Source organism: Saccopteryx bilineata, unplaced genomic scaffold, assembly GCF_036850765.1.
Source record: "Saccopteryx bilineata isolate mSacBil1 unplaced genomic scaffold, mSacBil1_pri_phased_curated manual_scaffold_52, whole genome shotgun sequence".
In the NCBI taxonomy this organism is placed as follows: Eukaryota; Metazoa; Chordata; class Mammalia; order Chiroptera; family Emballonuridae; genus Saccopteryx; species Saccopteryx bilineata.
The window spans coordinates 1-14,050 of NW_027095477.1; the positions used below are offsets into that span (position 1 = coordinate 1).

At 51.9% G+C, this 14,050-nt stretch overlaps 1 pseudogene; it reads left to right on the top strand.

Moving 5' to 3' along the window:
* The first annotated feature begins 12,901 nt into the window (after positions 1–12,901).
* LOC136318352 (U2 spliceosomal RNA) lies at positions 12,902–13,108 on the top strand (annotated as a pseudogene).
* Positions 13,109–14,050: the final 942 nt, after the last annotated feature.

A 14,050-nucleotide genomic window follows, 5' to 3' on the forward strand; every position in this document is an offset into this window, starting at 1 on the left:
CAGGTCACCACACTTAGGGGCCAGCCTGAGTGTGCGGGCTAGTGGGGAGACTTAGAAGCAAGAATGAGTGGGCTGGGTGAGGGGCCAGGCTGAGTCTGCAGTCTGAGGTGCCATGTGGAGTGGGCAAGCTGAGTGGTTAGGATGAGTGACATGTTCAGTGGCCGGGCTAAGTTGCCATTCTCAGTGGCCTTAAAAAGTAGGCTGGCTGAGGGGCCATGTTGAGTGGCTAGACTCAGAGTGGCTAGGGGTCATTCTGGAGGGCCAGGCTGACGGACCATGTGGAATAGCCAAATCAAAGGGCTTAGGCCGAGTGGGCAGGCTGAGGGACCTTGTGGAGTGGGCAGGCTGAGGGATAAGTTGAGTAGCCAGGCTGAGTGGCCCGTCCTAGGGGTCATTCTGGGGGGCCTGGCTGAGGGGCCATGTGAAAAGACCAGGCTGAAAGACCAGTCTGAGGGTCATGCAGAGTGGGCAGTCGGTGGGTCTGTATGGAGTGGGCAGGCTGTTGGGCCAGGGTGAGTGGCCAGGCTGAGAGTTCAGCCAGAAGGGCCAGGCAGAGTGGGCAGGCTGAATGGGCAGTTTGAGTGGCCATGTGTTTTGGGAAGGGTGTTATACAAGGTTGAGGAGCCAGGCTGATTGGGCAGGCTTTGGGGCCAGGCTGAGGAGTGATGTGCAGTGGCTAACATGAAGGGTCCAGCTGAGTGCAGGCTGAGTGTCCAGCCTGAGTGGTGAGTGGTCAGGCTGAGAGGCCAAGCTGAGTCACCAGTATGAGGGGCCACGCTGAGGTGCCAGGCTGAGTGGCTAGGCTAGTGAAAATTCTGAGAAGCCAGGGTTAGTGGGCAGGCTGTGGGGCCAGGCTGAGGGGCGATGTGCAGTGGCCAACATGAAGGGTCAAGCTGAGTGGCCAGGCTAAGTGCAGGCTGAGTGGCCAGGCTGAGTGGACTAAGAGGACAAGCTGAGGGGACATGCAGAAGCGCCATGCTGAGGGACCAGGCTGAGTGGCTATGTGGAGTAGGCAGGCTGAGAGGCCACTCTAAGTGGTTAGGCTAGTGGGAAGGCTGAGAAGCCATGCTGAGTGGGCAGGCTGAGAGTCCAGACTGAAGGAGATGTACCATGCTGAGTGGACATGTTAGGGGGCTGGGCTTAGGGGCTATGTTTACTGGCTAAGCACTGGAGTCAAGCTGAATGGGCAGGTTTATTGGCCAGGCTGAGGAACCATGTGGAATGGGCACACTGAGGCGCCAGGATGAGTGGCTAGGCCAGTGGGCAGGCTGAGTGTCCACGCTGAGTTGGCAGACTGATGGGCCAGGCAGAGAGGTTAAGCTGACGAGCCAGGCTAATTTGGCAGGCTGAGGGTCCGAACTGAGTGGGCCGGATGAAGTGACATGTACAATGGGCAGGATGTTTGGGCAATCTGATGGGCAGACTGGGTGGGCAGTTTGATTGGCCAGGCCAGGTGCCAGACAAAGTGTGCAGGCTGAGTGGCCAGGCTGGAGTGCCATGCTGAAGAGCCAGGCTGAGGAGCCATGTAGAGTGGGCAGTCTGTGGGTCCATGTGTAGTGCGGAGCCTGTTGGGCTAGGTTGAATTGACAGGCTGAAGGGACATATTGAGTGGCCCAGCTAAGGGGCCAACCTGATGGGCCAGGCTGAGTGGCCCATCTGAGGGTCGATTCTTAGCAGTCATTCTGGGGAACCAGGCTAAGGGGACATGTGTAATGGCCAGGTGGCAAGTGGGCAGGCTGAGGGCCAGACTGAGTGGCCAGGCTGAGCAATCATGTGGAATGGGCACCCTGAGACACCAGGCTCAGTGGCTAGGCCAGTGGGCAGGATGAGTGGCCACATTGAGTTGGCAGGTGAAGGGTACAAACTGAGTGGGCAGACTGAGTGGCCAGGAAAAGAGGCCAGTCTCAGTGGTCAGGCTAAGTGGCCAAACTAAGGGGCCAGGTTGAGATGCCATGTTCAGTGGGCAGGCTGTGTTGGCAGGCTTAGTGGCCAAGTGAAAGGCCAAACAAAGGGGACAGACTGGGTGGCATTAGTGGACTGCCATGCAGAAGAGCCAGGCTGAGGGGCCATGTAGAGTGGGCAGTCTGCGAGTCCATGTGTAGTGGGGAGTCTGTTGAGTTAGGCTGAGTGGCCCAAATAAGGGGCCAGCCTGATGGGCAGGTTAAGGGGCCAGGCTGAGTGTCCATGTAAACTGGGTAGGCTGAGGAGACAGGCTGAGTGAACTTGTGGAGTGGGCAGGCTGAGGGGCCATTCTTAGGAATCAGTTTGTGGGACCCGGCTCTGTGACCATGTGGAATGGCCAGGTTGAGGGTCCAGGCTAAGTGCCTAGTCTGAGTGGGTAAGCTGAGGGGCCAGACTGAGTGGGCGGGCTGAGTGGCCATGTGGAGTGGGTAGGCTGAGAGGCCACGTTGAGTGGCTAGGCTAGTGGGCAGGCTGAGAAGCTATCCTGAGTAGGCAAGCTGAGAGTACAGACTGAAGGGGTAGGCTGAGGGACCATGCTGAATGGACATGCAGGGGGCTGGGTTGAGGGGTCATGATTAGTGGCTAAGCAGTGGGGCCAAGCAGAATGGGCAGGCTTATTGGCCAGGCTGAGTAACCATGTGGCATGGACACACTGAGGCGCTAGGCTGAGTGGTTAGGCCAATGGGCAGGCTGAGTGGCCACACTGAGTTAGCAGGTTAAGGGTCCAAAATGAGTGGGAAGGCTGAGTGCCCAGGCTGAGTGGGTAGGCTGACGTGACATGTGCAGAAGACAGGTGTGTGGGCAATCTGAGGGGCCAGACTGAGTGGGCAGATTTATTGGCCAGGCCAGGTGCCAAAGTGGGTAGGCTGAGTGGCCAGGCTGGAGTTCCATGCAGAAGAGCCAGGCTGAATGGCCATGTAAAGTGGGATGCACGCGGGTCCATGTGTAGTGGGGAGTCTGTTGAATTAGACTGAACTGACAGGCTGACGGGCCATATTGAGTGGCCCGGTAAGGGGCCAGCCTGATGGGCCAGGCTGAGAGTACATTCTTGGCAGTCATTCTGGGGGGCCATGTGGAATGGCCAGGTTAAGTGTTCAAGCTGAGTGGGCAGGATGAGGGGCCAGCCAGAAGGGCCATGCAGAGTGGGCAGGCTGAGGCCCAGACTGAGTGGCCAGGGTGAGTAAACATATGGAGTGGGCACACTGAGGCGCCAGGCTGAGTTGCTAAGTCAGTGAGCAAGCTGAGTGGCCACACTGAGTTTGAAGGCTAATGGTCCAAACTGAGTGGGCATGCTGAGTGGCCAGGCAAGGGGCCAGACAAAGGGGACAGACTGAGTGGCCTGACTGGACTACTATGCGGCAGAGCCAGGCTGAGGGGCCATGTAGAGTGGGCAGTCTGCGAGTCCATGTGTAGTGGGGAGCTTGTTGGGCTAGGCTGAGTGGCCCGGGTGAGTGGCCAGCCTGATGGGACAGGCTGATGGGCAGGTTGATAGGCCAGGCTGAGTGGCCATGTAAACTGGGCAAGCTGAGTGGCCAGGCTGAGTGACCATGTAGAGAGTGCAGGCTGAGGGTCCAGGCTAAGTGCCCAGGCTGAGTGGGAAGACTGAGGGGCCAGAATGAGTGGGCAGGCTGAGTGGAAAAGCTGAGTGGCCAAATGGGCCAGGCTGAGTGGCCATGTGGAAGGGCCAGGCTGAAAGTCTGGTCTGAGAGGCCATGCGGAGTGGGTAGTTGGTGGGTCTGTATTAAGCGAGCAAGCTGTTGGGCCAAGCTGAGTGGCCAGACTGAGGGACCAGCCAAAAGGGCTAGGCAGAGTGGGCAGGCTGAATGGGCAGGCTGAGTGTGCAGTTTGAGTGGCCATGTGTTTTGGGAAGGGTGTTATACAAGGTTGGGGGGCCAGGCTGATTGGGCAGGCTTTGGGGCCAGGCTGAGGAGTGATGTGCAGTGGCTAACATGAAGGGTCCAGCTGAGTGCAGGCTGAGTGTCCAGCCTGAGTGGTGAGTGGTCAGGCTGAGAGGCCAAGCTGAGTCACCAGTATGAGGGGCCATTTGAGTGGCTAGGCTAGTGGGGATGATGAGAAGCCAGGGTTAGTGAGCAGGCTGAGTGGCCAGGCTGAGTGGCCTAAGAGGCCAGGCTGAGGGTCCAAGCTGAGGGGACATGCGGAAGCACCAAGCTGAGGGATCACGCTAAGGGGCCATGTGGAGTGGCAGGCTGAGTGGCTATGTAAAGTGGGCAATCTGAGAGACAGACTGGTTGGGCAGTTTGATTGGCCAGGCCCGGTGCCAGACAAAGTGGGCAGGCTGAGTGGCCAGGCTGGAGTTTCATGCAGAAGAGCCAGGCTGAGTGGCCATGTAGAGTGGGCAGTCTGTGCGTTTATGTGTAGTGGGGAGCCTGTTGGGCTAGGCTGAAGTGACAGGTTGAAGGGACATGTTGAGTGGCCTGGTTAAAAGAATTAGTTTTACGCCAGTCATTATTTGAAAAGAATGTGTATTCCAGCCCCTCCCCATGCCCCCCAGGAAACCAGAGAGGAAGTGAAGAAAAAAGAGGCCTCTGAGCTCCCAAATCCTCAATCTGTGTTTCACATAACATATGCATTTCCCATGGTTTATTCATCTTAGCTCCTCGTTCAGAAAAGATTTACTCTGATTGCAACATGCTTTCCCAATAAGCCTGATTTTCTCTTTTCCAGCCCCTGCCAGATGGGAAGCTCTAAGTTAAAGGAGGGAGGTCTACTGAGGGCAAACCACGCACGGCCCAGAGAACGGACGCCTCGGTGGCCTTCTGTTCTGGAAGGGAAAGGGTGCTGAATAACTCTCGGGACCCTTTCCATCCCCGGTGTTTGAATTCTAAGACGTGATTGTGTTGGAAAGTCTGTCCCCCTGATCTCGGACTCTTTCCCTCTGAGACCTCCGTCCACGGGGCCGCTGGCGGACTCGCAGGTAAACCAGACGTTGGTGGTCAGGCGCAGGGGCCCGGGCAGTCCTGAGGCCCTCATTTGACTTCTAAATGATTTTATGGGGGTTTCCTTTCAGGTTATGTTGTCCACCTATGTAAGACATTTGACCCAGGAACCACGAATCTTGTACGACAGAAGCACCCTGCGGCACGTGTCGGCCACTCGGTGACAGGACTGGCCCCTCGGTGACAGGACCGGGTTTACGCATCTTCTTCCTTGTGGCCCTGGACTTGACGTCACAGCTGCTGGCTCACCTGAAGGGATGCAGGTACTGACTTTCTGTTTTTCCTCAAGATGTACTTAATGACCCTCATGGCTTGAGCGTTCTTGTTCTGGGAGATTAGCCATCTCAGGGACTCAGGGATACACCTAGGGGACAGTGCAAGTATAAACAGTGTCATCAGTGGAGGGAAAATCGTACTGGCCCCCTTTCCCAGCGGCCATAACCAGCTGTCTTTGAGGCACACAGTAGGGCTACTACACAGGAAATAGTATCGTCCAGGGGCTGCCCGGCAAAGACACCACCAACTCAGTGAAAGGGAGACCTACTCAATCGAGAGAATATTTTCCTGTTTCTTTTCCTATGAGGACTCCTAAAAATATCTAATCGGTCACCAACAGCGTAGAGATGCAAGTTCAAAGGAACTTTCAGCAGAGTGAATCTGGGATTCTCTAATGATGAAAAAACAAAAGATATAGGGGTGGCCGGGGGAGTCACTGGCAACAGCAATGCAGACACAGGCCACCTGCGTAGGGACCGTCAGCTGAGAGGATGTCCCACACAAAGTGGCTTTCCTCATCTCTCTCCAGAGACTCAGACATTATGGAAGTGGATGGTCATTGCTCTCAGTGTAGACAGATCTGCTTCCCTCTCACCGAGTTTCACCCTAGGTTTCATACCTATAATTACACCTGGCCCCAGGGCCTTGATTCAGGGGTCCCTGTGATCCCAAGGGAATTCTGTGTGGACTTGGGCATAGAGAGGCAAGCAGAGGACGGATAGAGCAGAGCTCAGAGGCCCGAAGGCTCATGACCAGGCGGGTGGCAGTGAGGACAAAGACTGAATTGGGCACTGTGCAGGAGATCAAGTCCTCTATTGCTCTCCCTTCTCGCCCTCAGCCTCTGGATGGCCGCAAGGGAAACCACAGCCTAAAATCCCCCTGTGAATTGCAAAATAAAGAGAATTGGAAAATAAAGACATTGAACACGCGCATCTTCTCAGCAGAATACCTCTGAAATAGTCACGGCTACCGACGCTCGGCCGGCAGCTACAGTCGGTGTAACCTGGAGCGTGGTATCTAAGCAGGGACAGGTAAACCAGTGCTTTTGAACCGGTGGCACCCACCTGTCTGCTATGTAGCCGATACCCACAGAACCGATAAAAAATCCTGTGTTCACAGCCGACTGAAACGGGTCCAGCATCCAGGAGTTGGCACACACTAGGTTAAACTGGTGAAGGGCGTGTCCGGAGGAAAGAAAACAAATCCCATTAGACCCCTCACCTGGGGATCTTATCACCTACCCCTTGCACTGGACTGAGGGGGCCGAGAGGCCATTAACCCACTGATTTCCTGCCATCATATTAATTTTCTCTACACAACCAAAGATTTGTCCCGCAATCTACTTAGCATTGCACCTGGCAGTATGTCAGTAGGCTAAAGGCTATGCTTGGCTGACTCAGCTGAAGGGGGACAAGTACTTCACTTTTGCACAAAACCATTTCTTTTCCTTTCTAATTTAAATCTGCGGAAGCAAACAGATGTGTGAATAGGGAACAAAAGCTGCCAGCCAGAAGCTGAGAGGCCAGGCATCTCTTTGCTGTCTCTTTAAAGGCTGGGGCATCAGGAGCATCCTGCTAAAGCTGTTACATTTGCTCTCATTTGGAACAAGAGGCAGAGTTAGAGGAGGAACAGGTGCTGGCCTGGAAGTCAGGGGATCTTGTTTCCAGGGCTGATTGTGAATTCTCTCTCTGTGTTCCTGGGCAAACTTCTTCTTTGCTCTGGACCTTGGTGTCTTCTCGGTGTGAAGGGGACACTTGAGTCACACTGTACAACCTCTTCAAGTTGGGCGGTGTTAAATCTGGGATCATCCACATTTCACGCGGCTATGAGATACCACCTTTGATCCTGGAAAAAGGCTCCTCGACCTATCTACCTGTTCATGTAGATTCTAGATTCTAGAATATCTTCACATCCTCCAGCAGTATTTTTACATCAAGCAAGGCAACTGGCTTCCTGTCCTTTCAGAATAATTGCATCTCCCTCTACCCCCATTTTGCTTTGCCTCGAGTAAAAGCAAGTCTATTTTTTTTTCTCTGTATTTACTGAAGTGAGGCTTTGCAATTGGACGCTAAGGCTGACTGTAGTTTTAATAACATAACAGTACCATAGCCTAGGCACCAACCCCAAATGGTTTCATGTGGACACTTGGAGCAAATGAACTAGAAAAAGAAATAGCCATTGAGAGACAAGGACATCGTATCATAGTCAGGCACCATTTAGGTGAGTTTTCAGATGTCGAGCTGCATGACAGGTGATTGGAAGGGGAGGTAGGGCTTCCAGAAAAAGAGGAGGCTTGAAAATTGTCCCTTTTCTGGCATTATTTCAAGGAACTCTTGTATGTTTTCACTTGTTTCTTACTGCTTAGAGTTGCGTAATGAGAATCATGATGGTCTGAATCTGTTTGCGTGTTTACTGATTACCTCAAACCCAGACAAATGTGAAGCTGCGTGTTTTTGTCAGAAATGAGGAATTGATAAGACAGCTCGAGTCCAAAGAGCATGCACTCACCTCGGTCACGATGGAGGAGCCGGGCGTGTCGTACACCCAGCCGTGCCGACAGGGGCCCAGCGGCAGGTGGCTCCTGTTGGTGGCCAGGCCGGCCAGCGGGTCCACGCAGCCCAGGGCGCTCTGGTTCCAGTCCACCTTGTAGCTGTAGCAGTGGCGGGGGAAGGTGTGAAGTTCGGCTCCTCGGACAGGGGTTTCTGATTCGAAAGTATCAAACCATTTCAGGCTGAAAGCTCCCATCTCTCAGAAAGCCCTGGCTCATTGTCTTAGCCATTGTGGATAACAGGAAGGCTTCTCAGAGAGACGTGACCATGACAATGGCCACACAAGGCACACAAGGGCATGGCCGTGAATTTGGAGACACTTTCCAATTCTTTGGTCAGGAGCTCTCTAGAGGCAGAGGTACTTTTCAAATAAAGATGCAGGCCCTGGCCTGTTGGCTCAGTGGTAGAGCGTCAGCCTGGCGTGCAGAAGTCCCGGGTTCGATTCCCAGCCAGGGCACACAGGAGAAGCGCCCATCTGCTTCTTCACCCCTCCCCCTCTCCTTCCTCTCTGTCTCTCTCTTCCCCTCCCGCAGCCGAGGCTCCATTGGGGCAAAGATGGCCTGGGCGCTGGGGATGGTTCCTTGGCCTCTGCCCCAGGTGCTAGAGTGGCTCTGGTAGCGACAGAGCGACGCCCCGGAGGGGCAGAGCATGCCCCCTGGTGGGCGTGCCGGGTGGATCCCGGTCGGGCGCATGCGGGAGTCTGTCTGACTGTCTCTCCCCATTTCCAGCTTCAGAAAAATACAAATAAAGATGCAAAGTTGTTAATGAAATAAAGGGAGGATAAATAATTCTAATCGGCAAAAAAGAAAAGGCAATGTCAACCACGACACTTATACCTTTAACTTCTGCTTCTTGTTTAGCATAGATGTACTTTTTTTTATTTTCCCCACTGAGTACAACTAAATGCCCTGGACACTGTATATAAAATAATCATAAGACGACTGAACAGTAGAGAGAAGACACACTGACTAGAGACCCCAAATAATGACAGAGTGGGGGGTGGTTTTCTCCCTGCCTTACAGAACCGAGGCTGGGCGCTGGGGAGGGACAAGCCAGAAATACAAGCGGGGACAGACATCGAAAGCCCCCACAAAAGCCTGCTCTTTCTAGATCTTAGGAATAAGTTAGAGGTCTTTAGTGACTCCCAGGGACACCTCACTTCTCTTTTCTAAATTCTTTGGTTAGTCTCAGGACATCCACATGCCAGGCTGATGCTCTATGCACTGAGCAGGCTGGCCAGGACCTAGAAATCCTTTAGTATCAACAAATTGTTCTTATTTACCAAACGTCTATAAACAAGACCACTAATGTCTAGCTTCCCTATGTTGTAGCAGTTTCTTAAAGTTTTTCCTGTGAAGTAAGTAGCATTGGGATTGGCCTATATCTGTATTTGAATTTCAGTTACACATGAAGGATTGAGTACATTTCATTTCCACTGTTCTCTTCTGAAATTCCGTGAAATGATAGTGAAAAGATTTAGAAATGTTCATAAGAATAAAATGAACCATGGAAGGAATGACAGTGACCAGTTCTGGCAGCTGGAGGGAAGGTCAGAGCACAAGACAAGGTCCTCGTGGAGGAAAGGAGCAGCTAGCTGGCTTGGACCTCAGAACCCAAGACACTCTCACAAATGAAGAGTTACCACGGGGGTGCGATTGGGTTTCATATCGAAGGATCATTAAATACTTTGTGTACGTAGCTGTTAAAAACACACAGATTCAGTTCTTCAGGCCAACAAATGTCTTTCAGAGATTAAATCAAAGGAATTCTATGGGACAGCAGACAAACTGAGCAACACAAGGGTTAAGTGGATGTCTCTGCACTGAACGAGAAGATGCCTGGGGCCCTTCTCCCATTGGTCTCCAACAACACTAGCCAACACTGCACATCTTCCAGACAGGGGATTAAAGTGTTGTCTCTGAAGTAAGTGATTGGCACAATTGTATTTGGAGAAATGACCTATAATAATCACCAAAATGGCATCCCTCAAAGAGCTGGGTGAAAGAGCCCTACAGTGAAGACCATCAACCAGCAGCCTGTGTCTCTGTCACAAACACACACACAAACGGGCACAGAGCTCCCGATCAGCTTTCCAGATCCTCCTTCTTAAAAAAAAAAATTAAACACTGTTTCTAATTACTGTTAACAATCAATATTATTTTGCATTAGTTCCCCATATACAGTGTAGTGCTTAGACAATCAGACATTTTACAAAATGACCCCATAGTTTGTCCAGTATCCACCCTCTGCCCAACATAGTTATTAAGCTCTAATTGACTCTGAAGGTGTGAACAGGCGAGTAAGGAGCATCAGGCACTTCAGAAACGCCTCCGATGGGATATGTATCTAAACCAAGCGGAAGGCAGGAGTAAATATCTTTTCATGAGAGGTTTCCGAGTGTTTGCACAAATGGACATGAACCAGTGTCATCATCGCTTTTCTCCACAGACATGGTTCTTTAAGTAACACGGAAGTTTACCTACACAGCCTACTCAAGGTCACCTGAGAAGACCTTTGTGTAATTTGGAAATAGATATTCAAAGTGTGTACTTTGTAGCCTCACTGCAGATCTGAATTTACAGCATCCTTTGGCGAGTGCTGGAGGGAACAGTCATCTTCAATGTTCACAGAGAGGCTCCAATCAGCTGGCCGTCCCTCAGCCTCTGCACGTGCGCCAGACCTGCAGACCCAGGCTTCAGCCCTGTTCTCCCCAGAAGCTGAGTGAGGACAGAACAGGGAGGGATGTTTCTTGTAAGGTATTTTCCCCACCGAGGAAGAAGAAGGGCATAGCCACCAAGTGTGGGACAGCAAAAGCTTTATTTAGTAGAGCGCTTCGTGGACAAGGTTCTCTGGTCCGGGGGACTGGGGCCAGAGTCTCATAAAATATCCCACGTGGGGGTAAATTATAGGGTTGGTAGAGTGGTCATGTTCTTTTTCATAGGGCTCCTGGAAAGTTTTTTTTATCCAGCATGGGTGTGGGCGGTTCCAGCCAAAGTTCCCGAGCCTGGTTCCTCACGTGACCTTCCCCCATTGCCAACCGACCTCACATTCCGACCTTTTATGTGAGATAGGGCGCCGCTATTCATCTGGCTACTTCCTGCTGATTAAGGGCGTCGTGGGGAAGGGAGGTCGGAAGATGGTGGCTCTGAGGGGAGTCACGTGTACAGTTGAAGGAACACCTATTAGACCGTGACTCGAGGGACTTTGTGGATGGGGTCCTCTAAGAATGTAAAAAGGAGCAAATATGAGTGATATGCTCATAATTAGAAGAGGGTCTAGGACAGGGGCAGCCCAGGTGAGCATGGGTGGCTGCCATTAGGAGTTAAGCGGGTTGTAGAAGGAGAGGTCCTTCTGCAGTTTCTCTTGCAGATGGTGGAGGACCCCGATGCTTTCGTCCTTTGGCCAGTCTCATTGAACAGCATTGCTTCCTGCTTTAGCTCACTCTGGCGGCAGGTTCCCAGTGGGAGGGACAGGAGAAATAGGAGGGTCTGCAGGGCCCGACCTTTTGGTGAGCAGGAGACAGGTAGGGCCCAGTGGTTCTGACTGCCAGCGGTCCTGCATGGGGGCAAGCTTGAGGCGAGAGACATGGTTAGAAATGAGGGTAGTATTGAGTATGGGGGAGCCCTTGGTAGTGAGGAAGGTGTTGTCAGCTGGATAGTGGCTCTGAGACTTTGTAGAATGTCCCGACCCAGAAGGGGTACAGGGTATGATGGCATAGCTAAGAAGGAGTGCAGAAAAATGGTTCTGTTGGAACTGCATGTAAGGGGTGGTGTGCGAAGAGAAAAAGAAGGGGTCCCATCCACTCCCATAACCTCAGCCTGTGAGGGAACTAGAGGTCCAGAGTGTGATGGCAAACCAGAGAAGGTAGCCCCCGTGTCCACAAGAAATGAGATGGACTTACCCGCTATTTGTAGCACTACCCTGGGTTCAGTGAGGGTGATGGGGTCTCTGAGTTTGAGCCCTGTTCGTTGTCCCTAAGGACTAGGAGTTCAAGCACTGGGCTTTCCTGGCTGGCCAGGCCTCCCATTGGGGTGGCTTGTCCTCCACATAGAGGCCCGAGGAAAAGCCTGTTGCCCAAAAGGGGCAATCGCTCTGCCAGTAACCAGGCTGCTTGCAGTTAGGGCAGGGCTTAGTGCAGGGGTCCCCAAACTTTTTACACAGGGGGCCAGTTCACTGTCCCTCAGACCGTTGGAGGGCCGGACTATAAAAAAACTATGAACAAATCCCTATGCACACTGCACATATCTTATTTTGAAGTAAAAAAAAACAAAATGAGAACAAATACAATATTTAAAATAAAGAACAAGTAAATTTAAATCAACAAACTGACCAGTATTTCAATGGGAACTATGCTCCTCTCACCAACCACCAATGAAAGAGATGCCCCTTCCGGAAGTGCAGTGGGGGCCGGATAAATGGCCTCAGGGAGCCGCAGTTTGGGGACCCCTGGCTTAGTGGGTGGTCTCAGGCAGGGACACTGCCGGGACCAGTGACCCTCCTTGCCACATTTAAAGCAAGCTCCTGGTGGGATTTCTCTTTGTGGTCTGGACTTGGTGGGGCACCTCCCGTGCCTTGCCCCTGGTGCTCTGCCGGCATCACGGCTGCCACATGAGCCTGGGTTTGCAGTGAGACCTTCTGCTGCATGCGGGCCTGACCAGCAGCCTCAGCCTGTTGCTCCCATTAAAAACCTGAAATGCCATGTTCATCAGGTCTCGGATAGGGGTTTGAGGTCCCTCTTCCACCTTTTTAAGTTTCCTCTGAATGTCCAAGGCTGAATGGGAAATGAAGTGAGCAGCTAATACAGTGGGCACTGGAAGTAGGGTCTGTATGAGTATGGAGGACCTTAGCATCAGTGAAGCAATTTAAGAAGAGAGCCGGATTTTTCTCAGGTCCCTGAGTAATTTTCCTTAATTTGTCATAGATAACTACCTTTTGTGCTGCGTCTTGCATGCCTGCTATAAGATATTAAATTACTTTATCTCATCGTCTCCTACCTGTTTGTCCCGTTTGGTAATCCCAGTTGGGGTCCATGTCAGGGATTGCCTCTGGGCCTGTTGGCATTTGAGGGTTTGAGATGTGGACCTTATCTGCATGAGCCCGTGCTGCCATCCGGATCTGGTCCCGTTCATCGGAGGTAAGGGTAGAAGACATAATAACATCGCTTCTCGGCCTTTTGGCTAAGATCAAGTGTAGTATCTGTTCTTATCAGAAGACATAATAACATAGAGATCATGCCAAGTGAGATCAGATGCCTGAGTGAGATATTGGAATTCCCTGGTATAGGCGGTGGGATTAGTAAAGTAGGAGCCTAAACACTTTTCAATTTCAGGCAGATCAGAGAGGGAGAAGGGGACATGAACCCTTACAACTCCTTCCGTTCCAGCAACCTTGCGGAGAGGGCATAGGAGGTTGACTCCCCCCTGTGGCCTGGAGCGGGATCTGGTGTGAGCGCTGACAGGGGAGAAGAGAGAGAAACTATAGTTGCAGGCAGAAGAACAACTGGATCTGGGAAAGGGAGAAGAGAAGTCCGATAGGACTGAAGGATTCGTGCATGTGGGGAAGAGAGTTCCTTAGGGGAGTTGGCAAAGCAGGAAAGACCTGGAGCGGAGGATTTGGCTGAGGTTTCTCTGGACAAAGTGACCTGCACTGTAGCGCAGCCGGCACAGAGATTAGGACAAGAGCGCCAATGCCAGAAGCCCTGAATTTAAGGGATCTTTGACCATTTTCCAGTTTCTTGGCAATAGTTCCGTAAATCAATCAAGGTATTGAAATCAAAAGTCCCTCAGAAGGCCACTTGGTTTGATTATCTAGTGGGTATTGTGGCCAGGCTACATTGCAGAAGAAAAGTTTCTTTTTTAGGAAGGGATCAATGTTTGAGAGATTCTGGATAAGGCAGCCCAGGGGTGTTTTAAGCTCAGGTTTGGATTCCTTTGCCCCCATGGCCACCCTCAGTCCTCAGAGTGGTTAGAGATGAAAATTGGCATCCTGCAACTCAAGCTCTGGCCACCAATGATTAGGTAGAGTGGACGTGTCCAGGATATCTCCACGGGCAAACACGCACTTGGAACAGAAAAGAGGTTTCTGACGCTGCTGCGATTAGGGACAGGGAGCCTCGGCAAAAACAACAGGGGAGGCTGGAGGCAGGCCACTTACTGCACCATGTACCGAAGTGGGTAGAAAGTCAGAGGTCTTCGTTCTTCCTCAGAAGGGAAGGTGATTTGGGTTTGGATTGTGACTCAGGCTATTCTTTCTGGATTTGGTTTAGTTTAGGCACCTAGGATTTTCAACATCATCAAGTCACCATGT